The sequence below is a fragment of the Lontra canadensis genome, unplaced genomic scaffold (genome assembly GCF_010015895.1).
Source record: "Lontra canadensis isolate GAN:19392208 unplaced genomic scaffold, GSC_riverotter_1.0 scaffold55, whole genome shotgun sequence".
Taxonomy (NCBI): Eukaryota; Metazoa; Chordata; class Mammalia; order Carnivora; family Mustelidae; genus Lontra; species Lontra canadensis.
Genome location: NW_022631049.1, coordinates 8,502,608 through 8,525,914, shown reverse-complemented (window position 1 = coordinate 8,525,914; position 23,307 = coordinate 8,502,608). Strand labels below are relative to the sequence as shown.

The window sequence follows — 23,307 nt, the reverse complement described above, 5'->3', positions numbered from 1 at the left end:
AAATGAGATGAGAATAAAACTATTTATTAAGAATGCTCCCCAAATTAAAAATCTGAAACAGTACCCACAATAGAATCACCTAAAGATTAAACACGTTATATATATTTATATGTGTGTAAAGTGTATATAGGTATATATTATATGTATAAAACTGGTGACAGAGATAGTCTATCCAGAGCCCTGACAACTTTTCCCATTCCCAACCTACTCCTAAAAAAAAAAAAAAAAAAAAAGCTTGAAAGGAAAGTTTTCAGTCACCTGATATTTAGTTTCAAAGATCAAGTCTACCTTAATATTGGTGTTTTTAAAAATTTAGACTTTTGGAGTTCGGCTCTGGTATAAGTGAGTTACATGGATGTAATTACATAACAATACCAATTTTTAGAGCTTGGTTCACAAATGATTTCTTACAATTTTCCTTGAGAGATTGAAGTTTCAACTCTATGTAAAGCCCCAGCAAAAGCAGGCATGGAGCCCAGGGCAGAGAGAGCATTCCTGCAGGGCACTGAGTAAATGTTTGATGATGTTGATCATATTCTTGCCCAAGGCTGAGAGACTATCCCCAACAGAGAGGTGAATGATTGTCCCTCAAATGATTTGGTCTTATTTGTATATAAAACTCACATCAGGGGCACCTGGGTGGTGTAGTCAGTTAGGCGTCTGACTCTTGGTTTCAGCTCACGTCATAATCTTAGGGTCATGGGATCAAACCCCTCATTGGGCTCTGCACTCAGCACGGAGTCTGCTTAGGACTCTCTCTCCCTCTCCTCTGCCCCTCCCAAGCTCTTTCTCGCTCTCACTCTAAAATAAATAAATAAATCTTTAAAAAAAAATCAGACTTTTACTTATTAATAACATTTTATGTTGTAACAAGAGAGGAGTTTTCTAAGCACAGATGCCCACCAGTTATTTGCATGTAAATCCTTCAGTACACAGAAGAGGGTTGAGAAACTGCAACAATGCAGGGCTTGATGAAATGACTGATCTCACACTTACCACAAAAGAAGCACCAAAGTGGTTGTTTAAACAGGTTAAGTCTACATAAACTGACTTGGACTTCAGTGACAGTTCCTGGATATTTCAGTCAAGTTATGTTATTCACTTGATTTGCTCATTTTATAAAGATGAATCCACCATAATTACACTACATTTACAGGAAAAGATGCTGCCATCCAATTTTTTTCTTTCATTCAGCGAACTTGGATTTCTAATATCAACAACCAAACTGTATATAACCAACATCTGGTATGTCTTATTAATCTGTTTTTAACCCTGCTTTCATAATTCAAATGTAAAGTCTTTTCCTGATTTTTTTTCTGTTTTTACATGTATATTCTTTAACATTTTTAAAAAAGATCTTATTTATTTATTTGTCAGGGAGAAAGAGAAAGGATAAGCAGGGGGGACAAAAGGCAGCAGCAAAGGGAGAAGCAGACTCTCCACTGAGCAGAGAGCCCGATGCAGTACTCAATCCCAGGACCCTGAGATCATGATCTGAGCTGAAGGCAGACACTTCAATGACTGAGCCCCCCAGGCACCCCTACCCGTATATTCCTTAAATGCTTGATGCCAGGGTGAAAGAGTTTTATGGGAACAGGCACAGCCAGAGATTTTTGAACCTCTGACTTGACCAGAAACCTAGCAAATTTTACTCAAGTAAGAGGGAGTAGGAGGAAACTTGTCTTTGCTGCCTTCTTGTCTCCTTTTTGACCTTGGATCTGCCATCTTCACAACACTCCCTGCTGAGTCTCCCCAAGTTGTCCTCTGTTGTGCAAAGCCTCTTTTAAAATACCATGTAGGTTTTACTCTCCATGACTCCAAGTACCCTGTAAACCAAATGAGATAAAATGTTGCATTCTCATTTTCCTCATTCTATTTCAGGGTATTTTCCTTTGCTAGGAATTAAGAAAAGTTAGCTGATAAAAGTAGTTCATAGTAATGTTATATTATAAAAGAAAAGCATGTTAGATTAAATGTTGAAAGAAAGACAATGAAATAGGATTCTCAGGGGCCCTCAGCATGGCTATCTTCTTCATGGCCTTCCTACTCCATGACAGATAATTAGGGGGATCAGTTGGGTACCCCATCTCTGAAAGGTTGCCTCCTCATCTTCCTATATACTGCATCCATTCCGATCCACTTTTCTCTGACTGGTTAGTCTCAGCCCTTCAAAAGTAAATCTGACTGTGCTTTGATATCTTATACATAGACCTCACAGACTGTTATTTTTTCATCTGCTACCATGAGGCACTTCTCATGAAACCCAGAAAGAAGATAGGAAGATAGCTTTTGTTTTTCTTCATTCTTCATTGTGTCTTCCCATCACACAGAATCCTTTCTCTGGCTTTGAATACTGTTAAGTAATTTGGGAATCCCAAACTAAGTAAATAAACACACCCTTCTCTAAGTTTCAGTTATACATAAATTAAACTACTTCCTTAAAACGGTGGAAAACAGTGGTCAGCTTTGAAACTCTGGGTCAGTTATTCAGTGAGCACAATTCAGAAACAGCCCTATAGCATGTTGTTAGTATTTGCTTTTAAGGACCAGCTATAAAAGAATTCACTGAGACAAACATGAGGTTGGGTTTTAAAAGGCCACGTAGTGGGTTTTTAGTGGTTGCAGATTTTATAAGCTTAAAATGGTGAACTAGTGTTCTTTACCCTTCTTACTTCTTTTTGAGTTAGATGCATTGGGTTAAGTTGTATTTTTAAATGCATCTGAGCCTATTGAGAAATCTAAGCAAAGGCCCAGGGTTCCAGTCAAACTTAACCTCCAAGACCAAAATCCAGCAAAACTGGCTGAACTTGGCATAGGAACAAGGTCAGCTTAGGGACAGTACCATGACATAGAGCAGTAACTGCACAATTCACATTTTGCCCAGCAGCGTTTTGAGTGCAAGTCTGAAGGACTGAAGGAACGAACGTTCATGGCATTTCCCCCTTCATTTTGAGATTTATCAACAGTGCTTCACAATAGAAGAAAAAAACATGACTGTCGTACAATAGCAGAATGCATTTGTACAGGAGGAACGGTGAGCTTCATCATGAGTTCAACCAAGTCAACACATAAGCCTTTCAAGCTGATAAAGGAGGGTAGACAAGGGGAACCCACCGCTAAAGCACTCAGGCGACAAGTAGGGATAAAGCCTGATATAATGCTGAACACAGGTAACATTCATAGGCATGCTAACTCTTCCTGTCACTATGCAATACTGGAAGTCTAGAGAAAAACCTTGAGACCAGTAGTTGTGCTGGCTAGAGTAGGGGTCAAGATCTTCTAACCCAGTGCTCCAGTGCCTTATGGAAGATCGGAGTTTATTTTTTTCACACATTATTGGCCAGAAGCAGTTGAGCGTTCTAGGGCAACTTTGTGGCTCCAGTTCAAGGTCACAGGGAGCCAGGTGGCTTTGATTTTGTTGCCCTGCATCCTTTTAGGGAGTTGCTCTCATTTTCATGATCCATGGTGGCTCTCACTCTCATGATCGATGGTGGCACCAGACCACGTGTCAGCTATCAAAGCAAGAAAGGAGAACATAGAGGACAACGAATATCTTTTTCAAAGATGTGCCCCAGAAATTACATGCATTCTGTATCCTCACAGCTAGATGCAATGGTGTCAGGGAAAATCTAAAACTCAAGGGCTTTTCTTGCTCAAAGAGGGATGCATATTGGGGTTCAACTAGAACATTTCTGTGGTAATTAAATGATAAGCTTCAGAATACATGTGTGTGCATGCATGCTCTCCTACATAGCATTCTTAAGAGTAATTAGGGTCTTACATAGAAGGCATTATTGCTTAATGATTAAGATCAAGGGTAGACTTTGAGGCCATGGAGACCTGAGTTTGAATCTTGGCTCTATCATTGACTAGATGCATAGCTTCTCTAAACATTAATTTTCTCTCCTAAAAATAGAGATAATTTTTATCTCATAGAAATGTTTTAAGGAGCAAATTAAATAATGTGTACTGTTGGATAATAAAGAATTTTTCTGGTCTTTGTCCTGGATTCCTGGCAAGGAGCTTCTAAAATCCTTGGAATTTCTCAATGTCTTTGTTACTTATGAGCCTCCTGGGCTACCCCTGAGTTTGTGCTATCAAGATGGAGATGGGTCAGGATAGGGGCTGTTACCCAAAAGACCAACCATGTAATTAGAGGGTTGGGGTTTTGGGCCATGTGGTAACAGCCTAATCTCCTGACTTTTTTGGAGGGCAGGGAGGGGATTGGGCTAGAGATTGAGTTCATTCATGTGGCCAATGATTTAATATGCTATGAAACTCTGGGAACCAAAACTTAGTGGAGCTTCCTGGTTGGGGAACACAACTGACACCAGGAGAGTGACACACTTTGATTCCACAAGGAGAAAACAAAGAAGCTCTCCATTTGGGACCCTCCCATTCCTCACTCCATGTGTCTCTTCATTCGACTGGTCCTGATCTGTATCCTTTAGAGTAAAACTTTAATAATAAATACAGTGTTTTCCTGAATTCTGTGCATTGGTTTAGTGAATTATCAAGCCTGCAAAGGTTGTGAGAACCCCCACATATGTAGCCAGTCAGAAGTATGGTGACCTGGGGACCCCCACATCTGAAGTGAGGGCAGGCTTGTGAAGGACCGGACCCCTCACATGTGGGGTCTGTGCTAACTTTGGGTGGTTAGAGCCAGAACTGAATTACAGTACACCAGGTGGGGTCAGAAAATGTACAAAATGCTTAGACAGCAACAGGAACCTCTGAGAACTTAATAAAGGCTAATTACTATTATTGCTTTAAATTTTTCTTCTTCTTCTTAAGATTATCCCTAATTGATTGAGTTACTGGACTCTAGTGACGTTGAAATAATCTTTAACTATATTCTGCAGTCCTTCTCATCAGAATCTTATCAATGTTGTCCCAGCCTGTGGCTGGCTCCAAGCCCCTTTCTATGAATAGAGAGCTGAAATGAGGGCCTTGTCTCCCAACCAAGTTAGTCAAGAACACCCAGTTTAAAGGCTTCCACGTGAGTGCCACTTACAGAGCACACAGGCTTATGAGCCCCTCAGAATTTGCAGTCACCTGAAGAAGGTAGAGTTTTAGTCACACTCGAGATCATCTCGTGGCTATATTCTCAGGGTTGCCACCACGTGCAAGGGGAATCCCAACTCACAAGGTCTGAAGACTGAGGCCTGAGGCAAAGAGGAATCACCAATATTGGGTAAGATGTGGGGAAGATTTTTTAAATACATGAGGGTGGTAAAAAAGACATGTGACTTGCAGTTTGGTAGCACTGTGTTCAAGCCTAGTCTTTGCGACTAGCCAACTATGTGACTGGGGATGAATGTTTTAATCCACCCAAATCTCAGTTTCTCCCCATATAAAATGGAACAACAATGAGTCACTTCTGAGGCAATTGGGAGGAAGCAAGGAGATGATGCCCGTTGAGTATTTGCCACAGCACTCAGCTTGTGGAAGCCACAGCGTACATGTAAGTTCCCTTCCCCTTTGCCGCATGGGGCATGGCGGGGAATGGAAATCCTTCCACTCACTTACTATTTAAAAAGCCCATTGCAGAAAGCTTTCTAGGATCAGATTACCAGTTATTCTTTTCCTGAAAGGCAAGTCTTAGGTTACAGTTTTACTGTAAACATCTCCAAAACACTGCAGGCAGAAAGATCAAGGAGATTTGCAGTTCCTAGAAGGATGCATGATATCCCATGAAGGTTCATGTTTCAAGGTTGATCTGCTCGTGGATGGGATTCTGTCATCGGGAGTTTTCTTTCTCCATGTGGCTGCTCAGAAGATAATCTGACCTTCACAGTTTATTCCCCACAATTTGTCCCTTTGCACCGGTCCTGTTTTTGATCACCATGGCATTTAGAGAACATTCCTGTATGGGATGGGACTGAACTGAACGCTTCCAGTAACGAAGAATCTTCTTATTTACCAGGGCTTTCAACTGTTCATCTCTCCTGTCTCCCTGATGCAAAAATCCTGCCTGCCTATATTGCCAAAATAGAAATGACTGCAAAGTTCAAGGTCTCTTTCAACAGATAACTATTTATGTGGTGCCCTAGGGAGGCAGGATATGGAGCCTTCCAAAGGAATATGCTTTTATGGTGCACATGGTCCCTAAGTTGCTAGGCTTAAAAACATCATTACACTGATACTGATCAATGAGTAATTAAGCATTTGTAATTAAGGATGTGTGCAAACATTAATTATAAAAATGTTCACCCCAGTATTTCCCAGCATGCCTACCTCATAAAATAATAATTCATAAAAAAGCAGTTAATAGGGGCACCTGGGTGGTTCAGTGGGTTAAAGCCTCTGCCTTCAGTTCAGGTCATGATCTCAGGGTCCTGGGATCGAGCCCCACATCGGGCTCTCTGCTCCACAGGGAGCCTGCTTCCTCCTCTCTCTCTGCCTGCCTCTCTGCCTACTGGTGATCTCTGTCTGTCAAATAAATAAAATCTTTTAAAAAAAAAGCAGTTAATAATTACCAAATTCTGTGTAATAGAATACTATTTAGCCTTTAAAAAGTTGTAGAAATAGGTTTATTAACACATTGGTATATGAGCAATCTACATGTGCAAAATAATAAAATTATGTATTATATGATCCCATCTTGGTAAAAAAATAAAATTACCTATTTACGTGTTATTTGTATATCATGAAAATGTCAAGGAAAATATCTAAAAGGACATGCACTGAAATGCAAATGATAGAACTACAATTGATTTTTATGTTCTTTTTTCTTGAATATAGTTTCAGGCTTTCTATAACGAACACACATTACCAGCATACTTTTTTTCTTCAAGATTTTATTTTTTAACTAATCTCTACCCCCAACATGAGGCTTGGACTCAAAGCCCCAAGAACAAGGGTCACATTGAGCCAGGCAGGGGCCCCACTGCTGCCATACATTTTTTAAAGCTATTGTTACAATAATTATTTTCTCACGACCAGACTAGGCTCAGTGAGATGTAAGGAAAGTGTAATAAGGCTTCCCGGTGAAAGTGAGTTTGTGCGCTGGTAGAGGCCATGTAACAGAAGAGCAGGCCTCAGCTGAGCACAAGGACACTGGCGTCCATCACACACTTGCCTCTGCGCGAGATAACCTTGGGCGAGCCATATCCATTTTCTGTACATCACTTTTTCCACACAGAAAAACACAGTGACATTCCACACCTTGATACGCTATCACCGAGGTGGGGTGCAAACCTCCTGCATGCTCTGGGTCACAGGAAAAACCCGCACACTGTCAGCACTCTGGATTTCCATTTGTGATGTGAACTGTGGGTTTGTTGGAGTATTTATTTAGTATTTCTATTTATTTTTGCTATTATTAGATTATGTTCTGGAAACTTTTCCACGCATCATGGAGAGCGGCTTCTCTGTGGGTAATCTTGAATTGGTAATCATTTCCATCAGGAGCAGAGTAGCTGTTTTGCTTTTTGCTTCTCTGTTAAGTTCGAGGAGCTCTTTTATAAGTCTCAGAGTTGTTTGCTTTTGCAGGGCAGGCTTTACTAAAGGGAAATTTCACCAATAGCCCGGCCTCTGACAACAGAACTGGGTAATTCAGGGAGAGGGAAGCTACAAGTTTTTAATGGCTCTTTAGACAATCTGAGGACCAATAAAAAGAAAATAGATGACCAAGCAGAAACTCCGTAAAATCATATAGTTTGGTCTCCAGCTTTTACGAAGAGTCTTTATAACTTTTACGTGAGACTCCATGTTTCATAGGATTGAATTTTTGTGATGTCTAATGGGATGGAAAAATGCTAATCTAATTATTCAGGAAGAGTGGAGAGCAGGGGGATTGCTACCAATTGTTTCTTCAAATTAAAGTTAATAGGATAAATCTGACCTTGGCCGTTTAAATCAGAATAAATAACAATGTTGCTAAGTCTTCAGATGGACTTTGGATACCATTTTTCTTTCTTTCTTTTTTTTTAGATTTTTATATTTTGAGAGGGGGTGGAGAGCAGTGGGAGAGTGAGAAAGGGAGAAGTGGATTCCCCACTGAGCAGGGACCCCGACCTGGGGCTCGATCCCAGGACCCTGAGATTATGACCCAAGCTGAAGGCAGACGCTTAACTGACTGAGCCACCCAGGCACCCCATGGAGACCCTCTTTCTGATTAGCTCTATAACATGCAGACTTCCCCCTTTGGCAGAAAACTAGAATCCTGGAATTCTGAGGTCCCAGATGATCAACGTCAGGTGGCAAATTATGATTCATTTTCAATTCCAATTTAACCATTAATTAAAGTAGGTATCCTTGACTGAACATTCAGTGCCAGAAAAGCGCAAAAAAGAAATGTGATACACAGGCCTCCTGGAAAGCCACTGCCGGGTTCCATTATCACCTTTATATCTGTTGCTCCTGGTAGCTATAGTAACTAGCATTTAAGACACAAACAAAAAAATCAAAGTCCTAGGCTGATGCAATAGTTCTCCAATGGCTTTGTTCCATGTCTAAGATTTCCCTGCCTGCTCTTGCATCATATTTCATGTCCAAAGCCTCGAGTGACTAACATTCTGCTTGGGGATGTGCAGGCTAAGGGGGAAAGGGTAGGATGGAGTCCACCTGCCCTTATAGAGAAAAAAACAAGCTGGATGTCCCATGTGGTTGGGGAGACTCAGCCCCCTCTGTGCTCTGCTGGGAAAGGAAGAGGGTTGTCTGCGACAGCTGTTGGATTGTTGTGAGCAGTGCTTGTCCAGGCCCCTCTGGGAGCATGGATGGGATCGGTCCCTTGTTGTCCAGCCACAAACTCACCGGAACCTTGCTTGGGGGTGGGATGGTGGGAGGGGTTGGCTCCAATTCTACCCCCAAAAAAAGGACAGATGACTTTTCAAGGGTTGCATTCAGAGCAAAGAAAGAGGAAGGGAGCAGAGTGAAAGAGGGAGGTTAAGCTAGAACTAATACTCTGAGCTTTTCTGGAAATAAAATTGGGCCAGTGATTGTTATCTCGACTTAAATAAGCATTTTGGTTTAGTTCATCTATTTTTGTAGCAGATATGGGCGATGTGTTTAAATGGAAAAGTGGTAAATAGAAACCTTCCATTTTCAGCATAAAGAGATGGCTGACACACGGTATCCGAGACTGACCTCATAAGTTAAAAGCACACTTTTCTGGCATTCCAGTAATTAAGAAAAATTAGGGCACCTCCCAAACAGGGGAAATTGCAGACCCCAAAGTGTTCCTTCTGGAAGACTACATATGACATTACATTGCAGGGACATTAACCTTGCTTGAAATAGTTTAACACAGAGAAACCCTTCACTGAACGATAAACTAGTAATACCCAAGCCTTTCTTTAAAGGGAGCTTAATATTTTGGTTGGCAAATGTGCCTGAGGAAGTATTACATTAATAATACTTGCTTTTTACACAGTTCCTTTCTTCATGTAGTCAGAATGCTTTATGGTGGATCAAACTCACAGATTGAAAAGGGAATGAATACACTTGAGCTTTTATGACTTGTTCTATCCAAAGAATTCTCTCAAGAAGCAGCAAAGCAAAGCCCAGATTCATGCCTGAGGGAGAGGCTAAGTGATGAGAGGCTAAATGATGAAGAAAGCTGCAGTATACATAAGGTAATAATCCAGTAATCAGATATGGGAAAAATTCACAATATTTTTTGTTAATGAAGATGATAACTCTGTAATTTGGCCTTGGACCTACCAAATCAGGTTGGACCTACATCCAATGACCTGGGATAAAAAAAATTACATAAAAAACTATAACCTATAACACAACTGCTCCATTTCCTCAGGCCCCTGGACTCAACCTCATCTGTTGGGTGAGTTCTCTGACACTGCTAAGTGGAGAGATGGCTTGTAGAAAAGTTCTAGAACTTTCCTGTTTGTTTGCAGTGCCGTGTATGACATTTAGACCTGAAAATCTCATTTATTCATTAGTTTCATGGTCAGTGCCCATGTAAGGAATAAGTAAGGAAGATAAACAGGAGGCCCATCCTGTTTATCTTATCTGCCTTTTTAGTGCTAAGCCTGAAAGAAAAAGCAACAGCAGTGAAAGAGGTACTGCTGTTGGAAATGCTTTTTTGTTTCAGTCAATTGGCAGACAAGTGTCTGTGATTTCTTTTTTTTTTTTTAAGATTTTGTTTATTTATTTGAGATTTCTTTTTTTTAAGATTTTGTTTATTTATTTGAGATTTCTTTTTTTTTTTAAGATTTTGTTTATTTATTTGAGAGAGATCACAAGTAGGCAGAAAGAGGCAGGCAGAGAGGGGGCGGAGAAGCAGACTCCCTGCTGAGCAAAGAGCCTGATGTGGGGCTCAGTCCCAGGACCCTGAGATCATAACCTGAGCCGAAAGCAGAGGCTTAACCCACTGAGCCACCCAGGCACCCCTGTAATTTGATTTCTTAATGTAAAGGGACAGACGCCATTTACTATAGCCATTAGCAAAAGAAGGGTATGTCTTATTGATTGCTATAGCTAAGAGCCATGCTGATAAATACAAAGTTGACGTTTATAAGGCGTTATGCCCTGAGCCATACAGACATTCACTACGGGGGACACAGGTAACAAGATCCCTGGGTTTCAGTTAAAGTGACTTTGTAAAGCTGTTTGTCTGGCCTTTTTTTTTTTTTTTTAAAGATTTTATTTATTCATTTGACATGGACAGAGAAAGCATGAGCAGGAGGAACCGCAGAGGGAGAGGGAGACGCAGACTCACCACTGAGCGGGGAGCCCGATGTGGGGCTCCATCCCAGAACCCTGGGATCATGACCTGAGCCGAAGGCAGAGGCTTAACCCACTGACACTGAGCCACCAAGGCGCCCCCTGGCTTTTTGAAAACCTCGATTCAAAAAAGCAACCTCCTAAATAAAAGTATGGTGTAAGAAAGTGCTCCAGTTTCATTCTTTTGCAAATTGCTGTCCAATTTTCCCAACACCACTTGTTGAAGAGTCTTTTTCCCATTGGATATTCTCTCAGGCTCTGTTGAAGATTAATTGAACATATAATTGTGGGTTATTTTTGGGTTCTTATTCTGTTCTATTGATCTATGTGTCTATATTTTTTGTGTCAAAACCAGACTGTTTTGATGACTACAGCTTTGTAATAGAACCTGAAGTCTAGAATTGTGAGGCCTCCAGCTAAGCTGTTCTTTTTCAAGATTGTTTTGGCTATTCAGGGTCTTTTGTGGATCTGTAAAAATTTTAAGATTCCTTATTCTAGTCCTGTGAGAAATGCTGTTGGCATTTTGATAGGGTTGCATTAAATATGTAGATTACTTTGGGTAGTGTAGACATTTTCACAATATTTGATTCTCTTATCCATGAGCATAGAATGTCTTTCCATTTCCTTGTGTCCTCTTCAATTCCTTTCAAAAGTATTTTATAGTTTTTAGAGTACAGTTCTTTTGCCTCTTTGGTTAGGTTTATTCCTAGGTATCTTATTGTTTTGGGTGCAATTGTAAATGAGATTGCTTTCTTAATTTCTCTTTCTGCTGCTTCATTATTGGTGTATGGAAATGCAACAGATTTCTGTGCGTTGATTCTGTATCCTGTGATTTTACTGAATTTGTGTATCAGTCCTAGCAATTTTTTGGTGGAGTCTTTTGGGTTTGCTTTATAGAGTATCATCTGCAAGTGAAATTTTGAGTTCTTCCAGGCTGATTTGGATGCTTTTTGCTGCTGCTGCTGTTGTTGTTGTCTGATTGCTGAGGCTAGGAGCTCCACTTCCTCACACCAAACACACAAATAAATTCAAAATGAATGAAAGACCTAAATGTGAGACATGAAACCATCAAAATCCTAGAGGACATCTCAGGTAGTAACCTCTTTGACATCAGCCATAAGAACTTTTCTTCTAGATATGTCTCCTGAGGCAAGGGAAACAAAAGCAAAAATAAAATATTGAGATTGCTGCATAAATGAAAAGCTTCTGCACAGCAAAGGAAATAAAACCAAGAGGCAATCTGTGGAATAGAAGAAGATATTTGCAAGTGACATATCTGAGAAAGGGCTAGTATCCAAAATCTATGAAGAACTTACCAAACTCAAAAACGAATAATACAATTAAAAAATCAGTGGTAGACTTGAATAGACATTCTTGTGAAGAAGACATACAGATGGCTAACAGATACGTGAAAAAATGCTCCACATCACGGATCATCAGGGAAATACAAATCAAAAGAGATCTCACCTCATACCTGTCAGAAGGGCTAAAATCAACAACACAAGAAACAACAGGATGTAGAGAAAAGGGAACTCTCTTGCACCATTGGTTGGAATGCAAACTGGTGCAACCACTCTGAAAAACAGTATGGAGTGTCCTCAGAAAGTTAAAAATAGAACTACCCTATGACCCAGCAATTGCACTACTACGTATTTACCCAATGAGTACAAAAATACTAATTTGAAGGGATACGTGCACCCTAATATTTATAGCAGCATTATCTACAATAGCCAACTTATGGAAACAGCCCAAGTGTCCATTGACTGATGAATGGATAAAGAAGATGTGATAAATATGATGTATATACACACACACATATATGTATAGTGTGTGTGTGTGTGTGTGTGTGTGTGTAATGGAATATTACTCAACATAAAAAAGAATGAAATCTTGTCATTTGCAATGATATGGATGGAGCTAGAGCATATTAAGCTAAGCAAAAAAAGTCAAATAGCATATGATTTCACTCATATGTGGAATTTAAGAAACAAAACAAATGAGCAAAGGGAAAAAAAGAAGAGAGAGGGAGACAAACCAAGAAACAGACTCGACTAGAGAGAACAAACTGATGGTTACCAGAGGGGAGGATGGGGGTTGGGTGAAATAGGTGATGAGGATTAAGGAGCACATGTGTTGTGAGGAGCACCAGGTGTTGTATGGAAGTGTTGAATCACTATATTGTACACCTGAAACTAATATCACACTAGGTTAACTAAGTGGAATCTAAATAAAAACTTTTTAAGAAAGTATATAAATGCACTAAAGGCAGGCTTGAGGGAGTCAAATGGGCTGGGGAGGGGTTCATTGCATCAGGGTACCAAAAGTACAACGAAAGCCGACACCCTACCTGTCTTGATCCCCCAGAGACACCCCAGATCACAGGCTTAGATGTACCAGAGAGACCTGATTCCAAGTCATACACGTGTGACCTATGGCAAATCACAATCTCTCTGAACCTCAACTTCTTGTCCATAAATTGTTGTCCATGGATCGTTGTGAGTAATAACTTAAAGTACATGAATTATTTACTTAGCACAGTGCCAGCTATATGTGAGGCCTTCCCTTTCCCTATTCAATTTCACTGCCCTTCCATTTCTTTCTCTGCTTTAGACCTGCAGGGCAATATGAAGACTGTTCTTTTGCTTATAGATAAATTCGTTTGCCCAATACTTTTTTTTTTTTAAGATTTTACTTATTTGTTTATTTATTTGAGAGTGTGAGCATGAGCCAGGGAAGGAGCAGAGGGAGAGAGACAAGTAGACTCTGCGCTGAGTGTGGAGCCTGATGTGGGGCTTGAACTGAGGACCCCAAGATCTCGACCTGAGCTAAAACTAAGAATCGGATATTCAACCGACTTAGCTACCCAGGTGCCCCCATTTGCTCAACATTTTATCAGTTGTTGGGCTTCTGATTTTTCCACAATTGAGAAAGAACCATGAGTAATGCAAATAAAGGACATGTCAGAGGTAGGCATTCCTATATTCATTATTTCTACAGATGCTTGCTGTATGTGACTGTGCCAAGAGCAGAGCCAGACTTGTTCCCAGTCTATGTAGGGTGGCGTTGGGGGATGGGAAAGGGTTGAGGCAGGGTGGGACACCAGAATCAGTTCCAAAAAAGAGGTAGTGCTTGAATTGAATCTTGTAGGGGAGAGTGGGTTAGAAAGAGGAGGGTGGGGTGGGAAGAAGGCCCCATAAAAGCAACACATATCAGTTGTCTATTCTCAAACATGAGGATCCAGAGACTGCCACTCTCTCAGGAAAGCTCCTAACATGAAAATCAAAGATAAACCCCCAAACTGGGAAAAAAAAAAAAATAGTACTTTGAGGAAGTAAAAATGTAAGAAGAGCTCTTCTGAAGAGAATATTAATAACTTCATTGAAATTAGGGACAATATACAGGCTCCTGGGTGGCTCAGTCAGTTGAGCAGCTGCCTTCAGCTTGGGTCATGATCTGAGGGTCCTGGAATGGAGCCCCACATGCTCAGCTGGGAGCCTGCTTCTCCCTCTCCTTTGGGTCCTCTACTTTCTTGCACTCTGGGTCTCTCTCAAATAAATAAATAAAATCTTTTTTAAAATGAGGGAAGATATACCTAAGAAACAAGAAGAGAATGCTATTAAAAATCAAAGAACAACAAATAAAAATCTTTTGGAAATAAAAATTTTTAAAGCAGGATCAAGATGAGATGTAGAGGGAAAACTAAGGAAATAAAGTAATCTGACTTTTAAGATGGACAAAGCTGGAGCCTATTACTATGTTCTAGATTTTTTTTTTCTTCATAAAAGTCTAAACACTAGAATTATTTCTAATACCCCAAAGAACTGACTATGAGAGAGCTGATGGTCCCCCAAGGATGAGGGAGTGCTGAGGAAAAGTAAAAGATTTTATTTCTATTTCTTAGTCTAGAGATGAAAATTGCTGTCTCCCATCCTTGGTCACAAAATCATGTCTCCCATCCTTGGTCACAAAATCATGTGGCAAAAGGTGGCGGGACTCTGTGTGTCATCTGTTAAAGAATACTTTTACACAAGGATAAAATAATGCCTCTGATACAAGTATAAAATAAACATGTGAAAAGTGTTGTGTTTTTTTTTTTCCCTAATACTGAGGGAACCAGCCGGATACTATAATTGGTTGAGAAGAGAACTCAAAGTACCACATACTTTGTAGTCAGAAAAGGAAAGCTGAAATAACTTTGAAGGACAAAACTCAGAAAGTAAATTTTATTTGCCTTACTTTTTAATACCCAAGTCTGAAAAGAAGCTAGGGAGTGTGTTTAAAATGTTAGTAATATTTGCTCAGTTTTGAGCTTTTTTTTATTTGCTTTTTTGTTTGTCTACTACTGATTAACGTCTTCGCCTACAACATGAAGGGTTATTCTTTAAGGGTAAACTGCCTAGATAGCAAACATTCTGTGCCTTAGAAAAATGTTCTGGGCTCCATGTTGATTTTATTGTATTCTTTATTATTTAAACACCTCCTCCCAAAGAATCCTCACTTATGATAGAGCTATGGTTCATTTTAATTGTGTTAGTTTCCATGTTTATTTTTAAATGCTTTATTGCCACTTTGACTAAACAGGTAAACAAGTGCTCTATCACAGCACCCACCAGCTCATTTTCACTGAATATCCAAGCTTCTCTGATAACTTTTTTGACATCTGTGCTTCCCAGAAAGTGGGCTGGCCCTTGACAAAATTGTTAATTAGGTGAATTCTTTTTCAGTTTATTCCTTTTACATTCTAATTTCTATTTTTTTCTGGTTCCACACAGCTCCTTTCAAGGACCCAACACCAGGAAATGCACTTTCAGTTGCCCAAGGTATTGTCTTACCCAAGTGAAATCTATGCAACTGATGCTGAATATTTTCCTTTCTCCTAACTCCTCTATCAAAACCCACCTGCCCTGTGCTTACCTCCTTAGAATTCCTGTTCTCTCTTAATCTGATGAACTCTTTCATAGTAAGGAATTAATAATGTCCTTTCCTAAGTATCATTTGCATTTTAGCAGAAGAAAACACTAAGATGTATTTAAATAGTGTGTTTAAAAACTAGATGCATTTAAGTACTTGCTCTACCTACATTAGCAGACATGGACCATTCCTGGACTCAAGAAGCTTACATTCTATTAAATTAAGTCAATGTGGTAAGTGCTGTAGTGAAGTTGTATACAAAAAGTCCCAGAAGCCCTCACCTTTATGTTCAAATGATTTTTAAGAAGGGTGTGAAGATGATTGAATGGGAAAAATAAGAGTCTTTTCAACAAATGGTACTGGGACAACTGAATATTTACATGTTAAAAAAAAAAGAGCTAGGCCTTTCTCACACACCATATGCAGAAATTAACTGAAAATGTATCAAAGATCTAAATGTAAGAGTAAGCTGGAAAACTCCGAAGAAAATATTAGAATAAGCCTTCATTCCCTGGGTTAAGCAATGGTTTCCTAGATACAATATCCCAAACATAAACAACCAAATTAAAAATAAATAAATAAATTTTTCATCAGAATTATGAAAAACTTTTGTGCTTCAAAGGATACCATCAACAAAGTGAAAAGACAACACACAGCATGGAAACAAATACTTGCCAATCAAATCTATGATAAGAGTCTAATATCCAGAACATGTAAAGGACTCCAGAACAGACATTTTTCCTCAGAAGACACACAAATGGCTAATAAGCATATAAAAAGATGTTCAACTTCCTTAATCATTAAAGAAATGCAAATCAAAATCACAAGGAGATATTTCATCATGTAAATTAGGATGGTATAATTAAAAGAACAGACAATAACAACTGTTGAGAAGGTTGTAGAAAAATTGAAATCTTCATACACTGCTGGTGAGAATGTACAATGGTACAAGCACTTTGAAAAGCACTTTGGTAGTTCCTTGAAATGTTAAACATAGAGTTACTACAGGACCCTGACATTCCACTCCTAGGTATATACACAAGAGAAGTGAAAACATGTCCATACAAAAACTTGTACATGAATGTTCATACCAGAATTGTTCATAATAGCCAAAAAATGGAAACAACCCACATGTCTATCAATTGGTGAATGGATAAATAAAATGTCTCATATCTGTATAGTGGAATATTATTTGGCCATAAAAAGGGCAGAGTGATACATGCTGCAACATGAATAAACCATAATAATATTAAACTAAGTGAAAGAAGTCAGTCACAAAAGTAGAGTGTATGATTCTGTTTACGTGAAATATCCAGCATAGGCAAAACCACAGAGAAAGAAAGTAGGTGAATGGGTTGCCCCTCTCAGGGGCTGAGAGGAGTGAGGGAGTGACCACTAATGGATACATGGTTTCTTTTAGGGGTGATGAAATGTTCAGAAATCAGATTGTGATGATGGTTGCATAACTCAGAATATTCTAGAAACCACTGAACTATGTGCTTTAAATGAGTGAATTTTATGGTTTGTGAAACATATCTCCATATATCTGTATATGAAAAAGTCCCAGAAATATGAAGTAAATTTGAAGAGAAGGGAAGCCTTTATGAAGACAATGAATTTAACCTATGGATTAAAGGGAGAAGAGCAGTTTTCTGCATAAAGTAAAAGGACTTTTCAGCCAAAGAGAAAAGCAAGGGATTGTGAACTACATGGTACAGTTGACCCTTGAACAACACTGGTTTGTGGGTCCTCTTATACCTGGAGTTTTCCAATAAGTACTGTTCAGAACTGTAAATATACTTTCTCTTCCTTGTGATTTTCTTAACAACATTTTCTTTTATCTACCATTATGGTAAGAATATAGTATATAACATAACTGAAAGGTGTTTATCGACTCTGTTATCAATAAGGTTTCAGTAGGATATCAGTAGTTAAGCTTTGGGGGAGTCAAAAGTTACCCATGGATTTTCAACAGCGCAAGGGTCAGCGCCCCAGCCCCCGCCATGTTGTTCAAGGGTCAGCTATGTTCGGGAAATGTGTGACTGAGTCCTGCCTAAAAAAAGGCTTATGGGAAATAAGAATAGAAAGGAGGATATTTGCCTGGGTGGCTCACTTGCTTAAGCCTCTGTCTTCTGGATTTGACTCAGGCTATAATCTCAGGGTCATGAGATCAAGCCCTGTGTCTGGCTCCTTGCTCAGTGGGGAGTGTGCTTGAGGTCCTGTCCCTCTCCCTCTCCCCTTCTAGCTCATGCTCTCTCTCTATCTCAAATACATAAGTAATCTTAAAAAAAAAAAGGTAAGAAAGGAAAGGAGGGCCTGGATTAGCCAGTCCCTTCAGGATAGAGAAGGAGTGACCAAAAAGGGGTAATTAAAGAGAATGAAATAAAGAGATTGACCACGGAGGTGTGGACAGAGGTAAAAAGAACCCAAAGGGGATGATAAAGCTCACCTCAGACCAACAACAGCAGGAAGTTGTTATGGTCCCAAAGCCTAAGGGGCCAATGGAGGAGAAAATGACCAGAGCTTAGTGAGAACCATAGCTATAGGAAAGAATCAAATTGATTTGGACATTAGGTAGAGGAAGGCAGCCACTGCCAAACCTGAGAGGAAAGAAACCCAAGGGTAGGGCAAGGGAGGGAAAACCACGATTGTTGTCTTTCCCACCCTCCTGTCTCCTGTCAGCTGACCCACAAGGCAAAGCACAGAACCTGTTGATACAGTCTGCACGGGTCAGCCTCCTGGGGTGGAGAGCCAGGCCCAGTGTGAAGAGTGAGTCTGGAGAGGAAGCAGCTCAGGCCCAGATCATAAAAGACTTGTGGGCCTTGCCAAGCCGTCTGGACTTTGTCCTGTAGACAGGAAAAAAACCATAAAAAGGGTTTAAGTAGGGAATGACTGCAATGTGATAGTTTAGATGGGGAGAGCCTAAAACTGGTTCTCAAAGTGTGGTACCAAGACCAGCAGCATCTGTGTCACCTGGGAACTTGTTAGAAATGCAAATTCCCCTCACTAAATTATGGGAGTGGGACCCAGCAGTCTGTATTCTAACAAGCATCTTCGGGTGTGATTCCGGTGTGTGCCAACATTGGAGAACCACGGACCTAGAACATTATTCCTGAGTCACATGTTCAGCAGAATTACTGGAAAATATATATGTGTAGTAGAGATGGCTAGGAATAGTCTGGAGGGATATACTTCAAAATATTAACAATTCTTATCTCTAGGTGGTAAAATTTCATGAGTTTTACTTTCTTCTTTTATTTGTATTTTAATGAATTTTCATAATGCACATGCATTTTGACATAAGAAACATAAGTTATTTAAAAGAGAAGGCAGTGCTCACTTTGGGAGCATGTACTAAACTTGGAACAATACAAGAAGATTAGCATGGCCCTTGCATGAGGAGGACATTCATATTCATGGTCCATATTTTATATGGTCCATATTTTATGGTCCATGTTTTAAAAAAATAATTAAAAACAAAAGAGAAGGCAGAAAATACAATGGAAATATGTTAATACTTATACCCTTAAAATTTTTAAAATACGTGTATATAACTAAACTATCATAAGCAAAGTTAAAAGATGTCAAGCTGAGAAGAATTTATAAATTATATGACAGTGGGTTAATAAGAAAGAGAATATCCCAATATAAAAGTTGGCTAAAGTCAGAAACCATAGTCTAAAAGAGAAGAAATATGAATAAGAATGTGAATTTTTAAAAATGTGGATATGATTTTTAAAAAATAATTAATGCTAATAATCAAAGAAATGAAAAATTAAAACAAAAAGGCACACTTTTTGCTTATCTGATTGACACAGATTGAGTAATCCAGAATTTTATGAGAGTGTGGAAAATGAATATTTTATCATGGTTTCAATAAGAATATAAAGAGTTACAAATTTTTAGATAGAATTTTCAAAATATCTTCTGAAAGCCTTGGAATACAGTTTTTGATCAGATAGGAATTTTCCCTGAGAAATAATCAGGTAATTGTCCATAAGTGTATGTTTACTTTGAAAACATTGAGATGTTTAAACATTGAAGATGCTTAATTGCACTCCTAATCTGAGAAACTGGATTGAAAACAGTAAACTATATTTCATCCATGACACTGTCAAAGCTTAACATTTTTTCCAAATTCAAGCATTGTACAGGTTCTGAAAATACAGATATAGGTTGTTGATAGGAAGATAACTAGGTATATCATTTTGGAAGACAAATTTGACACTGTCTATTAAAAAAAACACTATGCTAAAACAAACAAACAAAACACTATGCTTATTCCGACCCAATGACTCTACCTTTGGTGTCTAACCTAGAGAAAGAGATACAAATCTACAAAGAGAAAGAAATAAGCATGTGCATGTTCACCTACTATTTGTAATAAACCCCCCCCAAAAAGAGGAGGAGCAGCCTAAATTTCCATACATAAGGAACAGATAAATAAGAGATAGTAACATTGTAATATAAAGGAATAATTAGATTTCTGTAGAACTACATAGGAACAGATTATCAAAAAGATTACTGAATGAGAAAGCAAACTACGGAATGATACATGCGGAACAATACTGTTTGTGTAAAAAAAATAAGACTTTACTAAATGTTTTTGATACATATATGATATATGTATATTATGCATAAAAATGGATTATAATGTGCACCAAACTCATCATAGTTATTTACTCTGCAGAGAAAGGAGGGGACCAATTTAGAAGACAGTCATCAAAGGGAGTTTTCATTTTCCTCTCCTTTTTTTTTTTTTTAAGATTTTATTTATTTATTTATTTAACAGACAGAGATCACAAGTAGGCAGAGAGGCAGGCAGAGAGACAGGAGGAAGCAGGATCCCTGCTGAGCAGAGAGCCCGATGAGGGGCTTGATCCCAAGACCCTGGGATCATGACCTGAGCCAAAGGCAGAGGCTCCAACCCACTGAGCCACCCAGGCGCCCCAGCCCTCCTCCTCTCTTTTTTTTAAAGAAGAATATATGTATACTTGAAAAATATTTATATACATGGAAAAGCTGGGAAATAATGTGTTGAAACATCAATAGTAATTAATTTTGGGTAATGGGAGATGGGTATTAGTTTCTGCTTTTTATGTTTTATTTATTAAAAATTCAAGCTCTTCCCCAAAAGAGATGTATATAAAGAATCTTCGAGGCTGCCTGGGTGTCTCAGTGGGTTAAGCCTCTGCCTTCAGCTCGGGTCATGATCTCAGGGTCCTGGGATTGAGTCCCGCATTGGGCTCTCTGCTGGGCAGGGAGCCTGCTTCCTCCTCTCTCTCTCTCTCTCTCTCTCTCTCTCTCTGCCTGCCTCTCTGCCTACTTGTGGTCTCTCTCTGTCAAATAAATAAAATCTTAAAAAAAAAAAAAAAGAATCTTTGCCATAGCCTTGTTGAAGAAGAAGGGGAAGGAGGATAAAGAGGAGGAGCAGGAGGAGGGGAAGAAGGGAGGGAGGGAGGGAGGGAGGGAGGGAAGAAGGAAGGAAGGGAAAAAGAAAGAAAAGAATCTCAAAGTCTCTATCGTATATGATTCTGGCTGCTAGGGGTTAGGGGAAGGAGGAATGGAGGAACACAGAGGATTTTTAGGGCAGTGAAACCACGTTGTATGATATTTTAATAGTGGATATGTGTCGTGTTATATGTGTTCAAACCCACAGTACGGATGACATCAAGTGTGAATCCTAATGTAGACTCAGGACTTTGGGTGATAATTATGTGTCAGTGTAGGTTCAGCAATTGTAACAAGTGTGCCGCTCTGGTGAAGAGTGTGGATGACGGGGAGGCTGTGCATATGTAGGGGCAGAGGGTATATGGGATATCTCTGTACCTACTTCTTGATTTTGCTGTGAACCTAAAACTACCCTTAAAAAATAGTCTATTAAAAACAAAACAAAACGACAACTTAAAAGTTCCAATGTAGAGGGCTAATAAAAATACGGTAGAAGAAATCTATGGTATACCTTTCCTTTGGTAGAAGAAACTATCGTTAAAAACAATGATAATATGAAGACATTTTTAAGCTTATAGGGAAGTACAAGATTAAAGTTTTTAAAAAGGCAGGTGTAGAGACGCCAGGGTGGCTCAGTCGTTAACCATCTGCATCGGCTCAGGTCACGATCCTGTGGTCCTGGGATCAAGCCCCGCATCATCAGGCTCCTTGCACAGTGGGAAGCCTGCTTCTCCCTCTACTCCCCTGCCTCCTGCTTGTGCTGTCTTTCTCTCTCTCTCTCTCTCTCTGTGATGAATAAATAAATAAAATCTTTTTTTAAAAAAAGCAGATGCAAACAGAATTAATGTTAGGAATCCATTTTGTGAAAAAGAAATGAACATTTCTGAAAGATGGATCTATGCCAAAGTGTCATATAGTTTATCTGTATTTTCTCACTTACTTGAAGAGAGCTTTATTAATTAAAAAATAAAACTGACAAAAGGAAAAAAATCTAGCAAGGACAGGGAAGAAAGATAAGTCAATGGCACACCTAGTATTGCCCTAGGTGATAATTTGATTTTTATTTGGCTTCTATGCTTCCCTTTTGGTATCTTAAAACACACACACACACAACTGTCCAGCAGCTTTTCCCAAAAAGACACCCAGAATTTCATGCTGCCACAAGAACCCCTCTGATGGACAAAAAAGGATTGCAAACATGATTTCAAATGAAAATGCAAGTGATTTATTGCATTACCTCCTAATGTGGGACAGCTGCGGACACAGCGATGCATTCCATGTATAGGAACCTGCTTTCCAGTAGCCACTAGAATTTCTAAACCATAGGAAGCCAAACCACCTGACTCAGAATCACCTGGAGGGCCTCTTGAAAAGCAAAGTTCCACACAAAGCCTGAGCCTTGGGGCAAGAGGCCCAGGCACCAGCAGAAATAAATATTCTGGAAGATTTCTAAAGCGCTCTCAAACTCAAAAACCTTTGCCAGAGACGAACCACTGAATCACCGGGATTTTTCAGAAGCCTAGATTCTTCATTAAAGGGCCAGTCCTAACAATGGAGGTGAGGATAGCACACAGCAGCGTCTTTGAGCTCGCTTTGAAGAGTCCCAATGCCAGAGAGGTAGAAGCTATTGTTATCAGTTACGCTCCCTCAGAGGCAGAGCCTTGGCATTTCACAGATGCCTAGAGACAGAAGGAAATGCTTCCAGAATGACTGATCTTTAGGTAGCCCCTGATAGGAGAGATAGTATGGGTCAGGGAATTCCTCTCCATCCAAAGCACCAAGGAATGGAGCGGGGAACCAGGGCCAGGCCTATCACATAGGTGATGAGCATGTAAGGACATAAATCAAACTTCCCAGAATGCAGGGAATTCTTTTGATTGCATCACAAAGAAAGTCTGCTTTTGACAAAGGATTTTCTTCAGTCCCTAAGTACCTCAGGATGATAACAAGCCCTGCTAAATAGTCCTTAGAAAACTCTAAAAATGATTTGCCTTCTCCCTTTCCTGCCTCCAACCAATTTCTGACTGTAGGATGTAGAGCCAGGACAGGAAAGCAAAATGTCTCCTCCCCAGTAAATGCGAGTTTTAGTGCACATGGAGCGCCCTGCAGGGTGGAATGTTCTAGATCACCAGTGTTCTCTATGTAACCACTGGCCACGTGTGGCTATTGAGCACTTGCAGTGTGGCTAGTATGAACTGATATGAGCTATAAGCGTAAAATACACACATTGTGAAGACAATGTAAAAAAAAAAAATGTAA

At 39.5% G+C, this 23,307-nt stretch overlaps 1 pseudogene; it reads left to right on the top strand.

The window, feature by feature from the left end:
• Positions 1-18,931: 18,931 nt before the first annotated feature.
• LOC116878144 lies at positions 18,932-19,028 on the top strand (annotated as a pseudogene).
• The last annotated feature ends 4,279 nt before the right edge of the window (positions 19,029-23,307 follow it).